Source organism: Eumetopias jubatus, unplaced genomic scaffold, assembly GCF_037043125.1.
Source record: "Eumetopias jubatus isolate StellerSeaLion01/CBP00866 unplaced genomic scaffold, mEumJub1_p1.0 scaffold_2, whole genome shotgun sequence".
Taxonomy (NCBI): domain Eukaryota; kingdom Metazoa; phylum Chordata; class Mammalia; order Carnivora; family Otariidae; genus Eumetopias; species Eumetopias jubatus.
In genome coordinates this window covers 86,384,400-86,397,170 of record NW_028274808.1, presented here as the reverse complement: position 1 = coordinate 86,397,170, position 12,771 = coordinate 86,384,400, and the positions used below count along the sequence as shown (strand labels likewise).

The 12,771-nt window shown below is 42.9% G+C and overlaps 1 pseudogene; it reads right to left on the bottom strand.

The window, feature by feature from the left end:
* Window positions 1-1,527: 1,527 nt before the first annotated feature.
* LOC114208176 (creatine kinase B-type pseudogene) lies at window positions 1,528-2,271 on the bottom strand (annotated as a pseudogene).
* Between the last annotated feature and the right edge of the window lie 10,500 nt (window positions 2,272-12,771).

Genomic DNA, 12,771 nt, shown 5'->3' with positions numbered 1-12,771 from the left:
TCATAACTCCAAAAAGTTGTGAATCTTGGGAGTGAATCATCTTCCTGATAAAGTGGATCAGAGCAATGATGGGCAGTTCTGCATCAAAAATTTAAAATATGATCTGGCATGGGCTAGAATGTTCACAGCAACACTGTACATGTGGTCACAAACCAGACCACTCAAAGGCTCTGATCAGAAGTGATATATATATATATGTAACAGAATACAACAATGAATGCAAAGTCAACAAATTATAATTACATACAACATGGTTGGCTCTCCCAAACATAAGGTTGAGTAACAAAAATGACATAAAAGAGTATACACTGGGGCGCCTGGGTGGCTCAGTTGGTTAAGCGACTGCCTTTGCTCAGGTCATGATCGTGGAGTCCCTGGATCGAGTCCCACATCGGGCTCCCTGCTCAGCAGGGAGTCTGCTTCTCCCTCTGACTCTCCCCCTTCTCATGCTCTCTCTCTCATCCTCTCTCTCAAATAAATAAATAAAATCTTAAAAAAAAGAGTATACACTGTGTGATTCTATTTTTTATGCAAGTTCAGAATGAGGCAAAACAGACTGTCATGGTTAGAAGCCAGTCAAGGTCGTGGTTACACCTGAGGAGGCAGAGGCTGAAAGGGACATGAAGGGGTCCTGGGTGCTGATCATACTCCATCTCAGGACCTGGCTGTGTCTAAGGCTGACTACTATGATTTGTGCATTTTCATGTACATATGTTACACTTATATAAAATTTAAAAATAAATAAGCAAAAGGGGCAGTAGTCTAGTGTTAAGTTAGGCCTAGTCTGCTGGTCTATATCCACTTTGTTGAGAGTTGTTTTTTTTTTAAAGATTTTATTTATTTATTTGACACAGAGAGACACAGCGAGAGAGGGAACACAAGCAGGGGGAGTGGGAGAGGGAGAAGCAGGCTCCCTGATGAGCAGGTAGCCTGATGCAGGGCTTGATTCCAGGACCCTGGGATCATGACAGGAGCCGAAGGCAGACATTTAACGACTGAGCCACCCAGACGCCCGAGAGTTTTTTTTTTTATCATAAATGGATGTTGAATTTTGTCTAATGCCTCTTCTGCATTAATTGATGTGATCAAATGATTTTTATCCTTTTTTTCTTAATGTGGTGTATTATGTTGATTGATTGACAGATGTTGAACCATCCTTGCATCCCTGGAATAAATCCCACTTGATCAAGGTGTATGATCCCTTATGTATTGTTGAATTCGGTTTGCTACATTTTGTTGAGGATTTTTGAATCTATGTTCTTTGTTTATTTATTTATTTATTTATTTATTTATTTATTTGGCAGGCCAACACCTTAGTTTAGTTCAGCATCAGCCACAAAAATAAACTCTACCAAGGGCAACAGAGGTCTCTACAGCAAGGTGAAGGGTTCAGCTGCCAGGTGGTGAACATCAGGGGTGCATGGCAACAATGCAGGGGAGCAAATTAGGAAGCAGCGGGGCTGGTGGTGGTGGCAGGGTGGGCAGGTGCTTCACTTCTGGGCAGGCACGAGGTCGTCAATGGCCTGGCTATGCTCCAGCTGCTGCTCCACCTTGATGAGCAGCTTCACACTGTCCACCACCAACTGAGACATCAAAGACCCCGCCCAGAGCAGCTGTGCCCACACAGCCTGTGCCTTGTTTCCAAAGCCACAGCCGCTGGAGCACCTCTGGGAATTTCTCATGCTTGCCTAGGTGGAACAGTTTGATGTGCACGCCTGCCTGCAGCCCTGGGCCCAGACTGAATGGGCTGGTGAGGATGTAGCCTAGGTTACAGTTCCATGCGAATTCGTAGTTCTTAGACTTGAAGAAGGTTTCAGTCTGGGTGAGGCCATTGCAGAAGTGAGGGAACACCTTCATGTTGCCTCCCTTCTCATGGAGGTGACCCACAGGGGTCTTCCTGGTTGATCCACACCAGGAAGGTCTTATTGTCATTGTGCCCGATGCCGAGGCCAGTGGCAGGGGTGACACGCGCTTGTGGAAGAGGAAGTGGTCCTCGCTGAGCTTCTGCTGCACTCCCGCCGTGCTCTTGAGTGCATAGTACCTGCCCGCCAGGTGCCAGCTCGTGGTGGGAGCTCTGTCAAGCCTAGACTTGAAGGCAGGGTGTGCTCTTGGCACGCAGCTCCTCGTACAGCTCGGGGGGGGCGTCAGTGCCTTGGCCATGTGGTCGTTGTGGCCACTGAGGTCGCAGAACAGTGTGTTGTGGCTGTTTGGAGAAAGGCATGGAGGCCACGGACAGTGGGCGGCGGGTGGGGGCCAGGGCACTAGGTCCATCTTCAGCTCCAGGCGCGGCACAGGCCAACAGCCAGAATCTATGATGTTGTTGTTGTTGTTCTTCTCCTCCCTCTTCTCCTTCTCCTTCTCCTTCTTCTTCTTCAAGATTTTATTTATTTGAGAGAGAGAGCACGAGTGAGCACAGGGGGAGGGACAGAGAGAGAGGAAGAGAAGCTGACTCCACACTGAGTGGGGGAGTAGAGGTGGCTAGATCTCAGGAGCCTGAGGTCATGGACCTGATGGGAAATCAGAAGTTCTCCATTAACTGAGCCACCCAGGGAACCCCCCATCTATGTTCTTGAGGCATATGGGTCCTTGTTTGTCCTTCCTTCCTTCCTTCTTTCCTTCCTTCCTTCCTTCCTTCCCTCCTTCCTTCCCTTTTCTCCTTCTTCTCCTTCTTCTTTCTCTGTGTGTCCTTGTCTGGTTTTGGTTTCAGGGTAATGCTGGCCTTGTAAAATGAGTTTGGAAGCATTCCTTTCTTTTTGTTTTTTTCTGGAAGAATTTGAGGAGGATAGGTATTGAATCTTCTTTGAATGTTTGGTAGGATTCATCAGTGAAGTCATCTAGTCCTGGACTTCTGTTTGTTGGGTGTTTTTTGATTACTGATTCAAACTTCTTACTAGCAAGCAGTCTATTTAGATTTTTTATTTCTTCATGATTCAGTCTTGGAAGATTATACGTTTCTAGGAAGGTATCTGTTTCTTCTAGGTTGTCCCATGTGTTGGCATGTAATTGTCATAGTAGTCTCTTATGATCCTTTGTATTTCTTTTGTATCAGTTTAACTTCTCTTTCATTCCTAATTTTATTTGAACCCTCCCTTTTTTTCCTTAGTGAGTCTAGCTAAAGGTTTGTTGATTTTGTTAATCTTTTCAAAGAACCAGCTCTTACTTTCCTCAATCTTTTCTATTGTCTTTTTAGTATACATTTATTTCCACTCTAATCTTCATTGCTTCCTTCCTTCTACTAATTGTGGGCTTTATTTGTTCTTTTTCTATTCCTTTAGCTGTAGTGTTAGATTGTTTATTTGAAATTTTTCTTGTTTCTTGAGGTAGGCCTATATCATTGTGAACCTTCTTACTGCATGCCATAGATTTTGGGATATTGTATTTCCATTTTCGTTTGTCTCAAGGTTGTTTGTGATTTCTTCATTGATCCATTGGTTGGTTGGTAGCATATTTTTAAATCTCTACCTATTTGTGATTTTTCCAGTTTTCTTTTTGTAACTGATTTCTAGTTTCATACCATGGTGGTCAGAAAAAAATGCTTGATATGATTTCAATCCTCTTAAATTTATTGAGTCTTGTTTTGTGTCCTAACATATGATCTATCCTGGAGATTGTTCTGTGTATCCTTGAGGAGAATGTATATGCTGTTGCTTTTGGATGGAATGTTCTGTATATGTCTGTTAGGTCCATATGGTCTAGGTGTCATTGAAGTTAATGTTTCCTTATTAATTTTTGTCTGGATGATCTATCCATTGATGTAAGTGAAGTCAGTAAATTAAAGTCAGTGAAGTAGATTAAAGTGGTATTATTATATTGCTGTCAACTTCTCCCTTTAGGTCTGTTAGTATTTGCTTTATATATTTCGGTGTTCTGTGTTGGATGCATAAATGCTTACAAATGTATCTTCGTGCTGGTCTGTGTGTGTCCTTACATCTGAAGTGACTCTCTAGCAGGCAGCACATGCATGGGTCTTGTTTATTTAATCCATGCAGCTGCTCTCTATAATTTGTATTGGAGACTTTAGTCTAGTTGTTTCAGATTTGTAGATCCCAGGACTGACTGCAATCCCCCTTGGACATCAGAGCCAGGTGCTCAAAGCCAACTTTGGCAGGGCCACCATGGAGTGATGTGTGGGGACAAGGAGCTCGCCCATCTAGCTTTGACAAGGTTGTGGTGAAGTGGTGTGTGGAGGTGGTGTGCTGGCCTGGCTGGCTGAGGTGGTGCCCAGGGAGCAGCATGTGAGGGTAGGGGTGCCCACCAGTGTTCGCAGATTAGAGGGAGAGAGCAAAATGGCATCTGCCAGAGCCAGAGTAGAGGGAGAACATTAAAAATGGCGCCCACCAGCTTCTCTGTCCGATAGAATCCCAACAGGCTCCTGCCCTTCTGGCAGATGCTTTCAAATGAGCGAATGTATCTCTTTCACTTATGGTCTAGGTGCTTTTCTTTTCTTTTTTTAAGATTTTACTTATTTATTTGAAAGAGAGAGACATAGCGAGAGAGGGAACACAAGCCGGGGAAGTGGGAGAGGGAGAAGCAGGCTTCCCGCTGAGCAGGGAGCCCGATGCAGGGCTTGATCCCAGGACCCTGTGATCATGACCTGAGACAAAGGCAGACACTTAACGACTGAGCAACCCAGGCGCCCCTCTAGGTGCTTTTCAAACTGCAGCTTCCGTGCTGGATCCCAGGGCTCGTGATTCTGCCCCCGAGCCCTTTAAAAAAAATCCCTGTTCCCTGTGGCCCTATGGTTTTCCTGGATGTAGGCCTGGTTGGTTTTCAAAACCAGATGTTTGTTTCTTTGATGCAGGTGCCAAGTGTTGGGATACCTGATGTGAGGCACAAAGCCCTGCTCCTCAGGGAGAAGTTCCGTATTTGTGAGATCCCTCTTGACTCCAGGTTGCCCCACTGGGGTAGGATTTTTGGTGAGACCATGTCTCTGCCTCTTCTACCAGTCTGGTGTTGCCCTTTTATCCTTTGTTATGGAAGAGCTTTTTCAGGTGTTTTTTGGAGGGGAGTTTTTCCATATGTAGTTGTAGATTTGTTCTGTCCATGGAGGAGGTGAATTCAGGATCTTACTCCACCAACATCTCGAACTGCCTTCCTGCTAATTCATTCTTTTGCTAGTATGCTAATGCCTATATTTGGGAGGTAGGAATCAAGGCAGTGGCAATAATTTTCATAAAGTCTTTTTTTTTTTTTTTTTTTACATCAGTGTCAGTCAGTGTTTGACCATGCACATATTTGGGCTGAGAAAAGATCCTTTTATAGTGATTTCCAAATTAGAGAAATCAGGGCACCTGGGTGGCTCAGTTGGTTAAGCATCTGCCTTCAGCTCAGGTCATGATCCCGGGGCCTGGGATTGAGTCCCACGTCGGGCACGTCGGGTTCCCTGATCAGCAAACAACCTGCTTCTCCCTCTTCCTCTGTCTGCCACTCCTCCTGCTTGTGCTCAATCTCTCTCTCTGTCAAATGAATAAATAAAATCTTAAAAAAAAATGAATTACAGAAATCAATCTGTTTGTGACCACATTTTAAAAAATGGCACAGACAGAGAAGGATAAAACAGATATGAGTGCATTGTGCGCCGTGAGGGTGAGAATTGTAGTGTGGAGTGTCTACTGGATTAAGAGGTAAAATACATTTCTTACCACAAAAAGTGTTTTAAAGACAAATTTGAAATTCAGACTTTAAATCAATGAAGTGTTTGAGTTGGGGAAAATACTATCTCTAAATGATAAGTAAGCCACTGAAATCTCTTTGAAGTTCAAATCATAGTGCGTTTAGTTGAGAAGCATTCTGTAAACGTGTATACTGGTTCAAATCCAGCCTCCACTACTTCCTACCAGTGTGACCTTGGACCTTTGTTTCCTTACACATGATATGGGCACAGTGGTATCCACTTCACAAAGTTGTTTTGGGAATTAAAAATGAGTTAATTACATAAACTGCTTAGGAGAGTGTCTGGCACATAGTTCTCTGAGCACCGTCAGAGAACACAGTGTCTTATTTAACCCAAGACCAAGTATGAGTTTCAGTGCATGCAATACTTTGTAATTATCTAGAGTCTGGTTAGCTGGTTTTTATAAGCAGAAGCACCCAATGTCTTAAAAAAAACAAACAAAAAAACCCAACAACAACCATCTTCCCAGTTGCTTCTACATAAGACCGTGTGGAATCAGTAGAGGCTAACATTTTATCTGGATAGGGAGGTTTTTTTTTTTTTTAAAGTGTTTTTCACTTTTAAAACATGAATGCCCATAAGCAGAGTGTATACTCTCCTATTTACCCCAATCCTTATCACTTCTTATTGTCTTAGTTTAGCCACTTGACAATTTATATGACCTGGCTGATCCCTGGATGCATTTGAGTTTTTAAATTTTTGCTGAAGATTCGAGTGCCTGTAACTTTCTCATTCTGTATATTGTGCAACTTCAGACCTTTAAACTGAATTAAAACATGTATTACTCAACGGTGCTTCCCCCTATCCTCCATGTCTCCTGGCATTTTGCCTGGATGCAGACAGAGCAGTGGCTTTGGTAGAAGTATCTTATCCACCTACCTTGTGGAAGTTGCTCTGAAATGGCAAAAAGCCTCAATGAAGTGCATATTTTGCCAGGCATAAAGTCACATACATGTATCTAGGGACAACACCAGAGTTGTGTTCTGAGTTCCAGAACTGTGAAGATGGCAGGTAGAGGAGACGTGGGAATGTTCCATGTTTATACTGCAGCCCAGAGTACAATCAAATACATCTAACTTGGTGTGTTATGGGTCCTGGCTCATTTTTAACTAGGTTTTTTTTTTTTTTAAGATTTTATTTATTTATTTGAGATAGAGAGAGAGAGACACCATGAGCAGAGGGAAGAGGCAGAGGGAGAGCGGGGAGAGCAGGTAGCCCGACGCAGGGCTCGATCCCAGGACCCTAGGATCATGACCTGAGCCGAAGGCAGACGCTTAACCGACTGGGCCACCCAGGAGCCCCTCATTTTTAACAAGGTGTTAAATTTATATGGCACTGTTCTCTAAAAAGCAATGTTACCCATATTGGATCTAAAGCATCACCACATCACTCCTTTAGAGTGGATAAGTGGGTGGCATATGATCTGGAGAAGATATAGCCACCAAATGGCTGCTCATACTAAAAATATCTAAGGTTATATAGATGTAAAAGCCATGGTTTTCATCTCTTCCATGCTAAGAGTACAGAGATTTGACTTTTCTGGTTAATCTGACAGGTTCAGGTAGCCCAGAGCCATACAACTTGGCCACCCCTATTGATAACATTTGCCATTTCACTTAGGGCTATATAAAGACTCTCAATGTCTACAGTTCCCTCAGTGGCCATTAAAGTCACCGAGGAGAAAAAAGATCTTTAGAAAATACAGTGTGAATAATGGCAGCAAGAGAAGAAATTCCTGGTTATAGCCCACTCATATATTTTTGAAATGTAGGTCAGATCTAGAGGAAGTGAAAGAAACTTCCTGTTGAATTTTCATTTATAGCATATGTCTGGAAATCTCTAAATGTAATTTCTTGGTGTAAAATAAACTGCAGAAATCTGGGATGTGTCAGTCTGCTTTATGTTTATTGAAGCCATTCTATTTGAAGCTGAAATGTTGTAAAATTATATAGTGGAGTGAATAGCTACAATTAGTTTAACAGGCATGACTGTATACCTCAATCGAAAAGCTGTCAAGACCTCAAAAATCAGATACAAAAAAGATCTAGGAATCCTATAAAATCCTGTCTCCTAGGAAGGATAACATTTCCCTTTGGTTACTCTACATCTCTTTGCATATTTTACTACTTAGGCCCCCTTTATCTGTTAAAAAAGGAAAGAAAAGAAAAAGGAAAAGCATGTCCCAAAGAGAAACATTCACAAATAATGTTTTTAAAAGTTTTGAACTGATTGGGACAACTTGGATGTTTTGATGACTCCAACCAAGCTCTCAAAATAAAAAGAGTTTGGGAAGAGCTGTAAAGATGTCATCACTATGGTGTGACAGAAATCCCCATTTACCTTATCTACAGTCTACCTTGATTTTGGATTTTTCTAAATTGAGATGAGAACTCTATTAGCTGTTAACGTAATGGCACTCGATAAATGCTAGTTGGTGATGATAAACATTGCTTGATGTCACTTGTAACAGACACTGTTGACTGCCTTTGTACTAACACCAGGAGCTCTGATTTTGTGGTTGTGTCCACCCCTCTTCACATGAAGGGGCTTCACATGCTGTGTAATGGTCACCCTATTTTTCCCTCAAGGGGTAAATGATGATTTCGCTGAGCCAATCATGATAATTCCATTTTCCTTGTCAGTGACTGCTTTAAGGTTGGGCTTCTGACCTAATAAGACACGTGCATTTCCTGGAGAAGGTGTCTTCTCTTCTTTTGGAGGCTGTTGGATCTGTATAGGATGCCTGGGAGCATGGTAGCCATGTTGTGACACTGGCACAAAGCCAACACGTTGAGAGCAGAGAGACGGAGTGAATCTGTGTCCTCCATAGTATCATTAAACTGTCAAACCCTGAAGAAACCTACACTGAAACTTACAAAAATGCGGGATAATTAATTTTTTTTAATGTGGAGACCATATTCAGTTAGGACTTGCTGTTACTTGCTTTCCCAGACATCCTGACTAATACTGCAGCAAAGAAAAGATCTCTATAATGCTACTGGGAGCAGAGCCTTCTGCTTCATAGACTGAGCTAAGACTTGGCTTCTGGGAGACTGGAAAGGCAGCATACTATTGAGCAAAGAGCAATGCACCTTGGGTCAGAATAACTGGTTCTAAATCATACCCCTTATTTTTTTGAAGGTTTTTATTTATTTGTCAGAGAGAGAGCACGCACAAGCAGGGGGAGCGGCACGCAGAGGGAGAAGCAGGCTTCCTGCTGAGCAAGGAGCCCGACGGGGAACTCAATTCCAGGACACTGGGATCATGACCTGAGCTGAAGGCAAACGTTCAACCGATTGAGCCACCCAGGCGTCCCAGATCACACCCCTTATTTATTATTTGTGTGATCCCAGGCAGGTAATTTAATCTACTTCAGCCTCAGATTAACAATGTTAACTCATGGGCTGGTTGTGAAGGTTGAATTAAGTAATACGTGTGAAAGTCCACCAGATGGAGTCTCCTTGAGGGCAAAGGTTGTGTTGTGCTATCTTTGTATCCCTATCACACACTGGTTAGCATATAGTAGCAAATACACATATATCAACTACTCTGGCTAGTGTTTTTCATGTATTAAGTTATGTATTCATTTATTTAATTGTCACAAACACTATATTATTACTCCCCTTTACAGATGAAGAAAAAGGCTCAGAGAGATTATGGTCATTTGTCCAAGGTCATCTAGATAGAAAGTAATAGAGCCAAGATTTGAACCCCGGCAGCCTTCAGAGGCTAGGGTCTCAACTACACCATTTTCTGCATAGTAGGGGCTCACGATTTATCAAATGGATGAACGGTACCCGGTAAATATTTATTGTACAAATGGGACACAGTAATTGAATAACGATTTCACTTTCTTAAGAAAGAATGTGTTGCATCTCGATTTTTTTCTCTTAAAAATTTTTCTTCCAAATTTAATGGGCTTCTGTGACCATGGGTTAATTAGGGGGGCATTTTTCCATTGTAGTAAGAGTGACCTACAAGGCAGCCACCAGCAGGATCAGACCTGAATCCAAGGACTATTCTCTCTCTCTCTCTTTTTTTTAAGATTTTATTTATTTATTTGACAGAGAGATAGAGAGCACAAGTAGGCAGAGAGGCAGGCGGAGGGAGAGGGAGAAGCAGGCTCCCCGCCAAGCAGGGAGCCCGATGCGGGACTCGATACCAGGACGTTGGGATCATGACCCGAGCCGAAGGCAGCCGCCTAACTGACTGAGCCACCCAGGTGCCCCAGACTATTCTCTCTTAAGTCTGGAGACTCTCTGAAATGAAGACTCTGCCTAGGTTCTTTATCTCCTCCTCTCCCAAATGGCTTCTGAGAGCATGTGTTGAAATTCTTCTGGCTAGTAGAACATCCTGGTCGCACCCCCATGACTAGTGGTAGCTAAAAATTAATTATTGTAGGTCAGTACATCTCATTGCTCTGCCATGTCCCTCTACCCTGTGGCACCGCCATGCCTCTGCCCCATCCTCAGCCCCTCTACTGCTCTGCTCAGCACACTACCATCCCCACTCACCCCCCATCAAAATCTGTGGTCAGCAAACAGTCCTGAAGGGAAGAATTCTAACAATGGAGTCAAACACATAAATGATCAAAATAATAAATTCCACACCACGATACAGAATTGGGACTCATAGCTTAATGAATGTGTTCTTTCTCTGTGGACAACTAATAGAAGGACATTTCTCAAATCTGAGAGATCAAGCTGACAGGCCAGTGGGAAAGAGTTGGTCTGGGAAGGAAGAGTGACAAATGACATTTTAGAAGGAGAATATCTACTCCTCTTGCCAGGCCATATATGTAGTTTTCTCAATGATCCTATCACTTCTGAAGTATGTGGCCTTCATTCTTCCCTCTCCATGCTTTCTTTCCCTTTCTCCACACCTCACTTTTTCCCATCTTCCTAGGGAAGCCACAGTTTCCATTATTTGTCTATAGTTGATTATAGGACCAAGAACACCAGCTCTAGACCAGTCTTTGTGGAAATATTGCTTTTAAGTCACTCCAAATCCCATCACTCATACACCTTATAAATACAAACAGAGCAAGAAGTTTAGCAATTTTATAGGAAAAAAGGACCTAATAAACATTAAACTATAAACTAGCACTGCTCAAAGGAATACAATGCAAGCTACCTATGTAATTTAAAATTCTCTGGCAACCGCATTAAAAAAGTAAAAAAAAAAAAAAATAGAGGGGAGGGGGTAGGGGGATGGGTTAGCCTGGTGATGGGTATTGAGGAGGGCACGTTCTGCATGGAGCACTGGGTGTTATGAACAAACAATGAATCATGGAACACTGCACCAAAAACTAATGATGTAATATATGGTGATTAACATAACAATAAAAAAATTAATAAAAAAATAGCATTTATCTGCCTAAAAAAAAGTAAAAAAAGCCAAGTGGAATTAGTTTTAATCATATATTTTATTGAACCCAATATATTAAAAATAGAAACATTTCAACATGAACCCCATAAAATAATTAATGAGATATGTATTTTTTCATACTAAGCCTTTGACTCCTCTTCTACACTCATGACACATCTCAGTTCAGACTAGCCGTATTTCTAGTGCTATTGATAGCAAATGTGGCTAGCGCTACCATGTTGGCGGTGCACCCCTCTACTATTCATATCTTTGCACACATTCTAATTTTTCTGAACAGTCACATATATTTTGCATGCATTTTGAACCAGTGTATTCAAACTCTCTTGCGTTCTTTTCACCTGAATTACTGTATATATAAATAAATTTCACACGTACTTAGATGTTGCATGCATTATGTATACTTAAATAGAAAATATATATTTATCTCTTTGGTTGCTGTGGTCTGTATAAATGACCAATCGGTCATAAAGTCAATCTAATGATCTTCTGTTGTGTCTACTGATTGCGCATTCGCCTATTGGGCATCTGGGCAATTTATCACTCTTCTCTGTTCCAAGTATTGCTGCCACGAATGCCTTTTTTGAGAGCGGAATTCATTTTTTCCTCTTTCTATCTCTCCCGCTTCCCTCTTTCCTATTCTCTTGTCCCTTTCGGGATTATAGAGAGTGAGGTTGAGAAATCTCCCTTCCTCGGTTGGTCCAGGATCAACCAACTTTTCACTCTCCAAGTGCCGTGTGAGGGCATCTGTGTCTTCTGTGATAAAGGAAAGTAAGTGACGAACTCTGGGCCCAGGGCAGTTAATTCATGCATGTGTGTAGAGAAGGAACAAGGGGTGGTGGTGGTGCGGGGGCGGGGGGGAGGACCTTGAAAGGTGTTGAACAAACAGCTTCTTTCATAAAGGTTTTGCAGGAGAAAAGAAGAGCCCTTCATTTTGAAGTGTAATGAGAGGACAGAAAAGCAAAATAGAAAACACAGGCATGAATATGGATACAGTTCTCTACACGGCCCCGCTAACTAGAAAATGACAAGGAAAAGACTATCATGGCTTCTATTACAAAGGTGATGGGCTGGATGTAATTAGGGATTAATCTGAAATTTCTAGTACATCCCCAGTGTCTCAGAGCTTGACAAGCTGCCATCTGTCCAAGATCCCCAGGAGGAGCAGTGTGGCTGGCTTAATCGGGGGGGGGGGGGGGAGTGTTGGGGGTGGGGGGGGCTGCCCATAGCAAGCCCTTATCACAGTGCTAATGAACAGGGAGGCCTTCTAAGGGGGGACCTGGAGTGGTGGTGTCACTTTCCCTTTGTTGTGTGCACATTAGCTGGCATCTCCGCAGGGGCGGTGACTTGTCAGCAAGGAGACCAGTTGCTAGGTAACCAGGGAATTATGAGGGAAGCCCCCTCCCCCAGCCCCAAGGAAGCAGAGTGCCAAGGGGGCTCCGAGAAGGATTTGGTGGTTAGAAACAAACAAAAACAACTACAGCCTTGAAGATGGAAAGACTAAGGGCTATCCTAAGGAGTAGCAGGCGACTGTTTGGGGGAGGGGGAAGTGGAGTAGAAGGCCTAGAGAAGTGGAAGGAGGGGGAAGGAGGGGCCAGAGAATAATGGAGGACAAGCATTAAAAAGGGAGATAAGGAGAAGATTGTCGGGGAAGAACGCATCTCCATCGGTTCCAGAAATGACCTCATTACGAGAAGGGTACCAGAGGCTCC